The 11764-nt window shown below is 42.0% G+C and overlaps 1 long non-coding RNA gene across 1 annotated transcript; it reads right to left on the reverse strand.

Moving 5' to 3' along the window:
- Window positions 1-212: 212 nt before the first annotated feature.
- On the reverse strand, window positions 213-11758 carry LOC104910382. The gene is made up of 4 exons (XR_793022.3): window positions 11651-11758; window positions 11225-11376; window positions 7750-7874; window positions 213-3358 (listed from the first exon to the last, which is right to left on the reverse strand). It is a non-coding gene; the product is annotated as an uncharacterized LOC104910382 (long non-coding RNA).
- Between the last annotated feature and the right edge of the window lie 6 nt (window positions 11759-11764).

Raw genomic sequence — 11764 nt, forward strand, 5'->3', positions numbered from 1 at the left:
GGAAGGAAAGAAGGAAGAAAGAGAGGAAGTTTGCCACAAAAAGTAGGACGTATCTGGGAAGCCTCTTTGCTGTTCAAGCAGCTGGGACACAGGAACATCTTTCTGGCCAAGATCTTTGTGCCAGGATCCTTTGCAAGGGTTAGACCTTTACAGACCACTATTCTGACTCTGTCTGCTGAAAATTTTATCAGAACTTCATAGAAAACTGTAGCTGTTTTTTGACTGCTTTATTCACACAGTGGCAGGAAAACACAGTGAAATACAAAGGATAAATTCTATGGCATAGGCCATAAACAGGAGAAGAGATGTGGCAGTGAAGTAACAGTTAAAAATGCAGCAAAATGCATCTATGCATCAAGAGAGTAAAACAAAATACCCTGGAAAAGACTTAAAGTTAGAAAAAAAAATTGCAAAGATAAGTATCACAGTTAGGCGAGGCTGGTATCACTGTCATTGGCTGAAAATAAAAGCTAAAGCAAAACCTGCAAAGATGGGTTTAATTTGAAGAATTAGGCACTAGAGAGAAGTCTGGACTTTCTCCAGCGCCATTCAGCAGCCAAAGGTGTGAGCAAGATGAAAACCAGAAACCAGTCACAGCTAAGGAGTGTCCCAGATGCCAGAACGTGAAGCAGGAGTAACGAAGACAAAGAATTACAGAGGTAAGACACACAGGTCCGCAACCAGCTCAAGGAAAGCACACCCTACCTCAGATCACTGTGTTAGTTACAGGAAATGCTATGGCAATGAATCTGATAGCATTATGCAGGGAAGATTTTCCAGCCATGGTGTAATGTAAAAGAAGCTCAACCAAGTGTGGTTTGGTTTAGTGGCCAAAACTGTAATACTGTGAAGAAATGTGGCATTCTGTCCGTGACACTGCAGGCCACATGAGCTTAGTGCAGAGCATAAGCTGAATACCACAGATAAAAAATACTTCACCAACATCACTGAGGGCATTTTGAAAGGATAGGGGAAGAGATTTTCCTTCCAGTTGAGCTCCTGAGTTCCTGCCGTATAGGACAACCCCTTTCCACACATCTCTGAGCAGGATGTGATCAAGGAAACATTCTTTTTGTGGAGGAGGCAGCCTAACACACATCACTGCTTACTGAACCATGCCTCAGCTAGCGTCTGCTCTAAGTTAGCATTTAATGGGATTTCTGGAGAAAACGCCCAAGCTCACTAGCATTAACTAGTGTATGTTACGAGATGTGAGAGAGCTTGCCTGCCCTTGCCAGTCCCTGGGCACAAGGCTCTCAGTCTGCCATGCTTTGCAGACTCCTCCCATCTCTGTTCTCACTGCAGTCCTACATGATGCAGCAGAGGAGGCTGCTCCGTTCCTGCATTTAGCAGCCCTAAACTTGTAAGGTATTAAATCAGGCACACAGGATACTAAAGAGAACGTGTTCTCGATGATAAATGATCTCTGAAAGCAGGCTTTGATGGTGCATTCTGCCTACGCTTCATGCCACTGAATGCTTAATTGGAACAGCACACTCAAATTTGCAGTTTTATTTCTCCTGAACTTGATGGTAGTCCACAGTATGAATGTAATACTACAAATAGTAGAAGTTGTAGCAGCGATTTCCAGAGATGAACATATTTGGAGGGGAAGGGAAGCAGGGAGAAGCTAAAGGATCTGTAATTCTCCCCATTAGCATCATCTGGTGTAATACGCACTCCAGGCCATGTAATACTAGAACATTCTTGTGACTGCTTCCAGCACAGACAGCAGCTGCGTTTAGTCTCAGTTCAAAGGAGTGAGTCTGCATCTGTGTTCTTTGGGTAGCACGTACTGGCCAAAAGCCTTCTGGAAATAAGTGTGAAACCACCTTTGCTAGTAGGTGAGGGAGTGAGAGTAGCGAACGTTATATGATTTCAATTTCCTCCATAACTTGACAATATGACTTTTTTCTTTTTTAAAGATGAGAGTAAACCAGAATTAAAATAAATATGCAGAACCATTCAGCAATGATTCTTTTCCAAAGGTCTGAAGCAAAATTTCCACCGTGTAAAATCCCGTTACACTCGAGTGTCATTTACAGATTAGTTATGCCAAACATAATTTCGATTAGACCTTTAGGAGCAGTCATGGGTCACTGTAGTTCACATTTGGTAGTTCTGCTTTCAAAGCATTGCACTGTCAAGAATTCATTCATTCATTCAAAAGAAAAGGAAAATTAATTGAGTGCATTTCTTAATTGAGAAACACAGCCAAGAAATTGGCAACATTTTAGCCAATAATCTCAGAAAAACAAAACAAAACCACAAAAAATAATTCTGCAACAGGCACTTTAGTAACATTGAAATAGGATTTCTTCAGACATACTTCTCTAGAAACAGGAGAATGTTGTACTTCTTTTAGTCACAGCTGTTCAGTGTACCTTCCATCACAACTCAGTTTGATAGCTTCTTGCTTTCAGAGCTAACAGTTGTTCAGAAAACAAGGATTAATATGTTTGAGACTCAGATTGTTCATATGAGCAGAATTCATCTCGCATTTTTGTTTTCCCACATGAACATTTGTTTGTGACTTCTATGTCTGTTGTAGATTTAAAACATTGGCTTTGATACAAACTGTATTATTTATGACAGACTGGACAAGAGGCAAGTTGCTAGCATACTTACTGAGCTATTACTCAAAATGTTATAGAAATATCAACTGAAATGCCTTACCTCATAGTCAGATCAGTTTCAGATGGGGCATTTAATAATACCTGGGAAAAGCCAAGTTATAGGCTTATGTAAAACTTGTCAAGGGAGATGTTTTTATACATCAAGTTAAATTCAGAACCCTACTCCACCAGGAAATTAGGAAGTGTCAGTATCCACTTTCACCCTGCTTTATCTTCCCCTCAAAAGCTGGCATTTCAACATTTCCTACATAAAACCAACGCTAACCACTGCTATTCATCACTGAGAATCAGATTTCAGCAATAGATGCAAATTCTGCTGCAGTTCTATTGATGATTACACTAGTTAGCCAAGTTATTTGTATTTCTCAGCAGCTGTTACTCTCCTACTCTCAAAGATTCCAGAAGCTGCATTTGACTTTTTAAAGGTACATCCTGGAAAAGAACAGAGCACAAATTGCAAAGCTTTTAATCAGGAAACTTCAGGGTAGAGAATCGCGTTAATGCAATGATAGAGAATCTTTGTTTCCAGTCATCTCAATACTAAACTTTCAATTCCCATTGCTCCACTAACTTGAAAGGGCTTGTCGCTTCAAGTAAAGATATCCTGTTCTTTGCCACAGGCGTGGCAAGCTGGTCACACCACATCTTCTGTAATACATCAGCCAGGGAGGTCTGAGGGAGGGCACAGTGCTATAGCAGAGCTGTAACACAGGAACATCAGCCTAACAGAGGAGTTGGGAAAAAAATAATTAAAATCCCATCCTTTTTTTTTTTTTTTTTTAATAAAGTACACGTCTCAATGCAAAACACAAGTTTCTGGCAAATCACTTCTCAAATCTAGAGTGTTTTCTTGTCATTCCTACATGCATCTGCAAAGTAGGACTTGGGTGAATGAGCTGCTGTAAATGAGCACACAGCCTGTCTTTCCTACTATTTTCCCTTGTGGAAAGGGCAAAGAAATTTTGACTCCAGGATCACTCCAACTCGTGCAATGAGTAAGAGAGTCAACCAGGCATCAAAGATGACACAAACTTTACCCTTCAAATAAAACAGCGGTCTACCTTACCTTACTCCAGGATTAGATGTGTATTAACTGCTTACTTGACTCAGAATACTTCTTTGAATAAATTTTGGGGGTGAGTAGTTTACAGATTGATTTACATTTAGAGTTGTGCCAACGAAACAGTCTAGCTGTACTGAAATATGACCCAAAAAAAGCTCTTAAACTGAGCTCAATAAATTAGCCTGTTTTACAGCCAGACACATCTAGAGTCAATGATTTATAGTAAATTACTCACAGTTCCACAGTCAGGATTCCACTGAGGAAGGAACAAAACAATAGAAGAATCCTAAACAAGTAGCATCCAATTAAGAAATGAATACATAATACTTGTTGACCCGAAATAAACATTTCATTCATATTGATGTAGATACTTCATCTTGAGTGGAAATGGCTACAGACAGAGTCTTTTATTACACACAAGTCTGCTCACGCTCTTGCCGCAGTACCCAGTTTCTTTCCAGTACTGCATTAAGCAACATGTTGTTTGCTCTCCCTTCCTCTGCCCCAGGGGAGAGGATTGTGGAATGATTTGCTTTGATAATTTGGGTGCTTTTCTTTAATGTACATGTTGCAATGCATTTATGTCATAGAGGCTTGTTAAAGAAATCTTGTTTACATTCAGATGATGATCTTTGTGATATTCTTCAGCTCCGGAGGGAATTCATTCCATACTGGGCCCAGACTTTAAAAGCCTTTAACCTCCAAAGTGGAATACATTGATGCTAAAGAGTAAAGCCTTTTTTTTTTCTCTTGATTTTTGTCTTACTTATCTTGAGCGTTAGCCCATCTTCTGTAAGTGATATAATCCACTAATAAATAAATATACACATTTATATGTACATTTGAATGTATATCATGGATGGTGCATGCTCAAGATTTTTTACTCATGAAGGGTGTAACCAAAAAAGTTTGGATACCACTATCTAGATCATGGTTTCCTGATAATACCACATGCTAACAACACATTTCTGTCAGTGTTCTTCAAGACAATGCAATATGTAAAGTAGTTGTCAAGCATACTTCAAAGTAGCTCCGTTGTTGTGCAGAGCTTCTGTGATGTTCCCATGCTGCATGGATATCCCTTGTGCCAGGAATCACTGACAGACTGTTGTCCAACTTAGGAGTGGTAGGAATATGAGAAAAGGCAAGACAGGTATGTCAGCATGGGAGTCTCCCAGCCAGGACTGTAAAAATGAATTTTCTTCCTAGTAAGAATAGACATAACTTTCTCAAAGATCCTCCTGAAAACAACTGTTCCCCATAGCAACATAAGGTTGCAGTCTCAGGTGCATGGATTAATTGCCACCTGTCCACATCACCGAGAGGGGGGAAACAAGGTTTTAAGCAAGAATACTTTGGGCAGGCATCAGCAACTGCTATCAGCGGGATGTAAAAGAATGGGATATCAGCATTCAGAGCTGCTGATGCTTCTGGGACATGTTCCAGGTTCATGCTATAGCAAAAGCAACAGCCACAAATATATGGGCAATGCTTTGCCAGGCACTGAACAACGTACTCTAAGAAGGCTACAAATATCACTTACTATAGTTATAATTTGAATAGGAGAATGCAGTAGGCAAAAGGTCACCAGCTCTGATTTGTAGGAGCCCATGCAGCACTCTAGGTGGAGAGGAGCATGCTGGTATGGTTGAAGGCCTTTATGGGGTTGGGAAACACACCTTAGGAAGAAGGATGGCAGTAGGACAGTGCAAAGGCGGTCCTAAGTTTTGCTAAGGACAGCATTACCACCCTCTTGCACTAGCCTGCTTTGGGAAAAGAAGCAAGCGCTGGGTCAGCAAATGACTGGTGAGGAGGAAGGGGACTTAAGTGAGGACAGAGCTATGTGTCAGGGCCGTGGGCCCACTCCTGTCCTTCTGGGATTTGGCTTTCTGGGCTCTGGGCCAGCACTAGTGACAGTGCTGCTGGCCCTGAGGAAAGCTCTTCCCGAATCTTTGCCACGAGGCCTCAGCAGAGGTTGTCCTTCCTTCCCATGACAGCCTTTGAGTTGAGACACTTGCCTTTGTTCTTTGCTGGTGTTACACTGTGGCTGGGCTGCAGCCACGCCTCTGCATCACCTGCAAGACTGAGAAGAAAAGGTTTCCAAGACCATGTTTGGCATTAGCAGTGACCATAAATTTGCAATGGTAGGACTGCAGCATCCTATAATGAGTACATTACTAATCATGTTTGAGAGCGCTGACCCTGTTCCTTACTAACCTGGTATTAGCATCCTTGCTGGCAGATCTCACTCTGTTTAAGGAACTTTGTAATAAACTTGATTTTCTGAGTGATAAAAAATACCCTGTAAAAGCATTTCTAAGAACCACCTGAATTCCTTTCAGCAAATATAATTATGGCTGGTATGCAGGTCTGCAGTTAACAAAATGTGCCACAACAAACATGTTTACAAATGTGTTTCCCTAACTCCTCCTAACACAACGATTCACAACTGTCCTGCAAGGACTCTTTAATTAAGCAAAATTTCCAAATCTCATTCTTGTTTATTGCTGTGTGGACTAAATTCACACAGTTGAGATTCTGCAGTCCACGATCACTGCAATAAATACTCACTAATTAATATGAGGACAAATTAATTGAGACACACGTCTCAACTTTTTTTTTTATGATGTTTTATGAACTTTGATAACTTAAGATGAAGAAAGAGTATCACTGACCTGCTGGTAGATTTAGAAATAAGCTAAAGTGTATCAGGTTGCCTGGATAAACAAGAGATGGAAAGCAGATATTGTAACAAAGAGATGGCCAAATCGGATTACCTGAAGTCAGCAGTCAGAAAGTTAGGAGGAGGCTGCACCCTGACTGAACACGCCCTGATCAAAGCCACAGGGAAACCGCTGTTTAAACACCCAGAATAGGAGCTTTGTGCTCTCCTTGAGCGCATCTTTCACAGCTCATTCACTCTCTGATGAAGCACATCTGTCCGAGATACAGACTGTAAAATACCCGACTGCTAAGGAGAGCCATCAAAGAAAAAAAAGTTGTGAAATACCAAGAAGGCATTATTTTTTTTCAGTCAGGCACGTGGTGAGATCCCATGGCTTTAGGAGCTGACCAACACTTAGAGCAGAGGCCTAACCAAAGACAGAGAAAAAGGATCAGAAAGATCAGTGAGAAGGATGTTAGGCAAAAAAGGGATAGGTCACTTTAAATGAGAGCTGGAACTAAGAGGGAATTGAATGCATTTTTTAAGGCAAAACTAGACACAGCTATAGCCATAGGAATACAGGTAGTGGTACTGGAGGGGAAGGCTCTGTGGCAGCAAGGACAACATATAAAGACCGTGATGAGGACAGCTGCTTACAGCCAGGCAGACAAAACTCTCTTGAGAAGCTTCTGTGCAACTGGACCCATCAAGGTTGAAGAGTAAGAGGAGTCACATACATACACAGTGAGCATGAGAAGTGCAAACAGGGAAAGAACACTGCAACCAGCTCCATGCCAGCTTCTCTCCAGTGGTAAAAAAATCAACGTGATACCAAGCCCTCACGTGGACTGCCATTTGGCTGAGGAGTATACTGAATCTGGGGATGAAGTACTGGGAAAATGCTATGGATTTAATTCTGCAGGATTATAGTCATTGCTATTCGCCCCTTAGACAATTTTCACATTGTTTTGAAGAAAGCTTTAAAAGGGGTATAAATTACCTCTTTTTAACACTTTCAAATAGAAAGGCATAAATTACATCTTTGAGCACTTTCAAATTGTTTTACAATGCGGGAGCCGTACAAAAGTACTTAGCATAAAAGGAAGCTGAGCCAAGAATGTGTAACAGAAAAGGCATGAACGTGTTTGGAAGAGTTGTAATACCCACAACGCATGCAGGACTAAGTCATACACTGGCACTGAGTTTGCAGACAGGTGTGCCAGTTGTTGACATGATTATTCTGCCAGTTGTTTCCCACTCCTCTACTGATAGCTTCCACTGTTTCCACCCGCTCTGCTCTAATGGCAAAAGAAATTACGTGAGCACTGCTTCACGTGCTTCTGACAAGTCAGATGGATTAGTCAGTGAAAAAGGTTTAAACTAACCTGTTCATTTTGCCTGGAGCAAGTTAAAGAGCTCTTAAACAAACCCTTTAATCAGCAGCCATGGCAGCAGCAATCACAGCATCAAAGATGGAAAGTGGCAAAATCTTCAAATGGCACGGTTAGATCTGGAACACAATGTGTGAGAGTTCCTGTTATTGGGAATTACACTTTCCAAAGCTTTCTTTAATTGTGATCTGGAAGCAAGGACTGTGACATAACAGGTGTGCCTACATCAACTTATACCACAGTGGAAATTCCACACACACTCCTTCTTAGGACACCCAGGGCTGCCCAGACAGCTGAACTCGTGCTGCCAAACTCTATACAGGTATGTCTACTTTGGCTGCACCTGAAGTGCAGCACAGACATAACCTCAGGCTAGTGAAAGCATTGAGGTTTAAACCGACTGTTTTCAGCTAAAATCTGTTTTTCCAATTTTGACATATGTGCATTCACTTCTGCCACAGAAATAAGGCGCCAATTCAGACACACTCACTTTGTTGTGTGATCCCCACAGCAAATCATCTTATTCTCCAGAGTCAAGCTTTTACTTGAGAAACAGAAAAGCCTCTCCTATTAGCGAATTTCTAGCTTCAAAAATCCCTTAATATCCAGAAGCATTTGATCTGAAACTTTCACATGCCTGGGAATAGATATTTCCAATAACACAAAAAACATGTTAGTGGAACTCCAACCCTCTTTAAAAAGAAGATCTTCTTTATTTTATGAACATCCATTGCAGAAATATGCTCCTGGAATGGATAACATTCCCTTAGTCTTTGAAGATATCTTGGAAAAGCCAGTTTTGTCATGAAAGTATTTGTTAGGTCACAGCAGGAATTTGGAAACACAAATGTCTCCAGAAATAACATGCTGTTTGTATCAGAAGCATCTTGCTGAAAAAGCTATGATCAGAATACACTGGAAATGCAAGATGTCTCTCATAGCATAATCTGTTTCTCACTGAATTCTGTTGCCTCAGACTTCAAGTACTCTCCTCAGCTCCAACAAAAGGAAACTCTGGGTATGTGTAAAAAGCTCACTGCCCCCATAGCTTGCATACTGTCCCTCATCGATAGAATACTCTCCATCATGGATCACACAAGGTTGAGAATTCAGTCCTCAGGGTCACGCAATGGGTTTTATCATTTAAAAGCAAAAGATCCTATTCTTTTCATAGGAGCTTGCAAATTGTTCACTGAAGCCCTAATTCGGCAGAACATACAAAGGCACATTTAAATGCTTTAATGGAATTTTAATAGCATTGAATTAAATAGCATGGAATTGTAATAGTATTATGCATGGAATTTTTCAGCAATGATATTCATCCTCTAAGCAGTTTTATAAATAACTCTCTTCATGTACGTATATATAAGCACACAGAGTGATAAACAGGAGTTCATGCAATATGTGCTCCTTTTCATGGTACCCTGCTCAATTAATTGTCCTTAAACAAAACAATGCCAGCAACTGGCAACAGCACAGCTCAGGTGTGCATTATTCTAGATGCGGTGCAAAATGCCACACTGCAGCAGCACATGTAATGTGAAGCATCCATTATTTACTTATTCCACTCCCTCATGTGAGGCACGAGAGCTCTTCATTTACAGGAAGCTACATCACTTTATGAATTTTTGTCAATGAACCATGGGAGATTTGTAAGTCTTTCTGTAATAGAAGAGAAAGAAGCGGAAAGAACCAAGGGATTATCAGAGAAACAAGAAAGCTGAATGCTGTAACTGGAGAATTGGATTTCAGACTGAATAAAACAGCTATGCTATCTATAGGACCGGGGCAGTTAAGCAGTGAAGAGTTCTCTCTGGCACTATCTGGCAAAGCATGGAAAAGGAAAGAGATGTTCGTTAATAATAGAATCACAGAATGGCCTGGGTTCAAAAGGACCATAATGATCACCAAGTTTCAACCCCTCCACTACGTGCAGGATCACCAATCACCAGACCAGGCTGCCCAGAGCCCACATCCAGCCTGGCCTTGAATGCCTCCAGGGATGGGGCATCCACAACCACCTTGGGCAGTTGATGGTAATGTCTAAATATATGGACTTTGCTAACAAAAGCTACTGACTCTCACGAGATTGTAGGGGGAAAGTGCATGTTAAAAATGACCACCAACTGCACATCAGTGATTATTTCCAGCTATAAAACTCAGCGGTGTGTGGGTTTGACAGGGGAAGTGAAAAACTGCTGATGAAGAAACAACGAATTAATGTTACTATAAACACATTCTTGCCACAGCATGTCAAAATGATTTTTTCAAATGTTTAGTCCCAATATTAACATAGAATTTCATTTGCAACAAAGAAGTCTGAAAAGAAAAACTTCTGCAATGAAGATAAGAGGTTTTAATTTTTTTGTGTTAAATGTTAAGAGAAAGTTAACAGGTGAAACCTATGTTCACAAAGACATTCAGTAGAAAGAATCAAATTCACCCATACAACCTAAATAGTGGTATCACATAGAGACACTATGGACCACTTAAATCAGCCACAGTAGTTTGACTAAGATCCCCATGCTGAGTGCATGGAACAGAGGTGGAATCTCTCGTATCGGGCTGACAAAGCAAGGAATTAGTGAGGTTATTTGGGAAGAGCTATGTCACTAAAGGTTTGCTGAGCAAACAGTCCGGGAGAGGCTGAGACGTTGCCCCTGAGCAACCCAATGTAACGGAGACCAGTCCCGCTTTGAAGTCCAGAGGTTCTTTCCAATCTAAATTATTTTATGATTCTCTATCAATTTTATTAGCAATTCTAGATTAGCCACTGCACTTAAATGCAGATTATCTTTGCACTCTACTGCAGAGACCTATGGCTCCTTATCCTGCAGTTCTTCACACATTTTCTAAGTACCCAAGTGCATCCCCAGACATGCTTTAAACATTCCCGGATGCAGGCTACGCTCCTGGCTGCAACAAGTCTCCTTCACTACATGTGGATCCCTGCGGGGATTCTTAATGTAAGCTCACTGCAACCCATTCTAGTTTCAACGTTTAGGAAGAAAGATTCAGTACGAAAGAATCTACGCCACCAAGCATTTAAGAGCAGTACAGTTTTCAAATGGTTGAGAAACTGCAGTGCAGACGAGTGCGAGGCAGCAGTCAGCTGACAAACGCTGACAGGCGAGGATCTTACACACCAGTGAACTGTACTACAGGAACTGCCGCTCCGCTTTGCGTTTCACAGAGGCTGCATCGTGGGAACCCTTTGCTTTGAGGGATCTGGATTTGAACCGCTATCTCCACCCCGTGCCCTGCTGAGGCACAGCAAATTTTGTAATGCTTCATCTCCCCATCTCCAAATCCTCACTGAAATCCAGAGCACTTTCGTTCCCCTCCTCCTGGAAATGTGACTCTGCCTCAGGCAGCTCTTTTAATCCATCAGAGATTCACCATCCACCCCTGGAATTTTAGAAAGATTTTCTTAATCCCAACCACGAGAAGATAAATTTTCACTAAGTACCTGGTAGCAATTACCAATTACTTGAGCAATTACTTTTCCCAAGGCGTTTTTGGGAAGGAGGAAAGCATTCTTCTGTGCAGCGTTCCGTACACCACTTACAGCACTCTTGCAAACTCTCCTCACACGTTTCTCTCCCAGTATCTGTCAGGACTCTGGAAAGAAAAAAAAAAAAAGAACGAACTCCTGGGAGCTGTGACACACAGAGAGTGCCGCTGCTATTCCTGACCGCGTGCGCCCGCAGTGCACGACACCCGCAGCCCCGTACTTGTGCCGGGACAGCCGCGGGGCCACCGCGTTCTGCGACAAACTACCGCCGTGCTTTCACCCTGCCCTGATCGTGGCCAGCTGGTTGGAATTCTGCTCCCTGAGCACGGCGAGAGAAAGCGCAAGGATGACCTCAGCGATCTCATCCACAACCGACCTCACCTGCTCGCGGCCAGAACGGACGGTTTTCTGAACAAACCGACCATCTGACGGCCACGTAAACGATGGCCCTAAAGGAGGGGCTCCCGAAGAGCGCAGCGGATCGCGGCCCCGCGC

This window comes from Meleagris gallopavo, chromosome 3 (assembly GCF_000146605.3).
Source record: "Meleagris gallopavo isolate NT-WF06-2002-E0010 breed Aviagen turkey brand Nicholas breeding stock chromosome 3, Turkey_5.1, whole genome shotgun sequence".
Classification (NCBI taxonomy): Eukaryota; Metazoa; Chordata; class Aves; order Galliformes; family Phasianidae; genus Meleagris; species Meleagris gallopavo.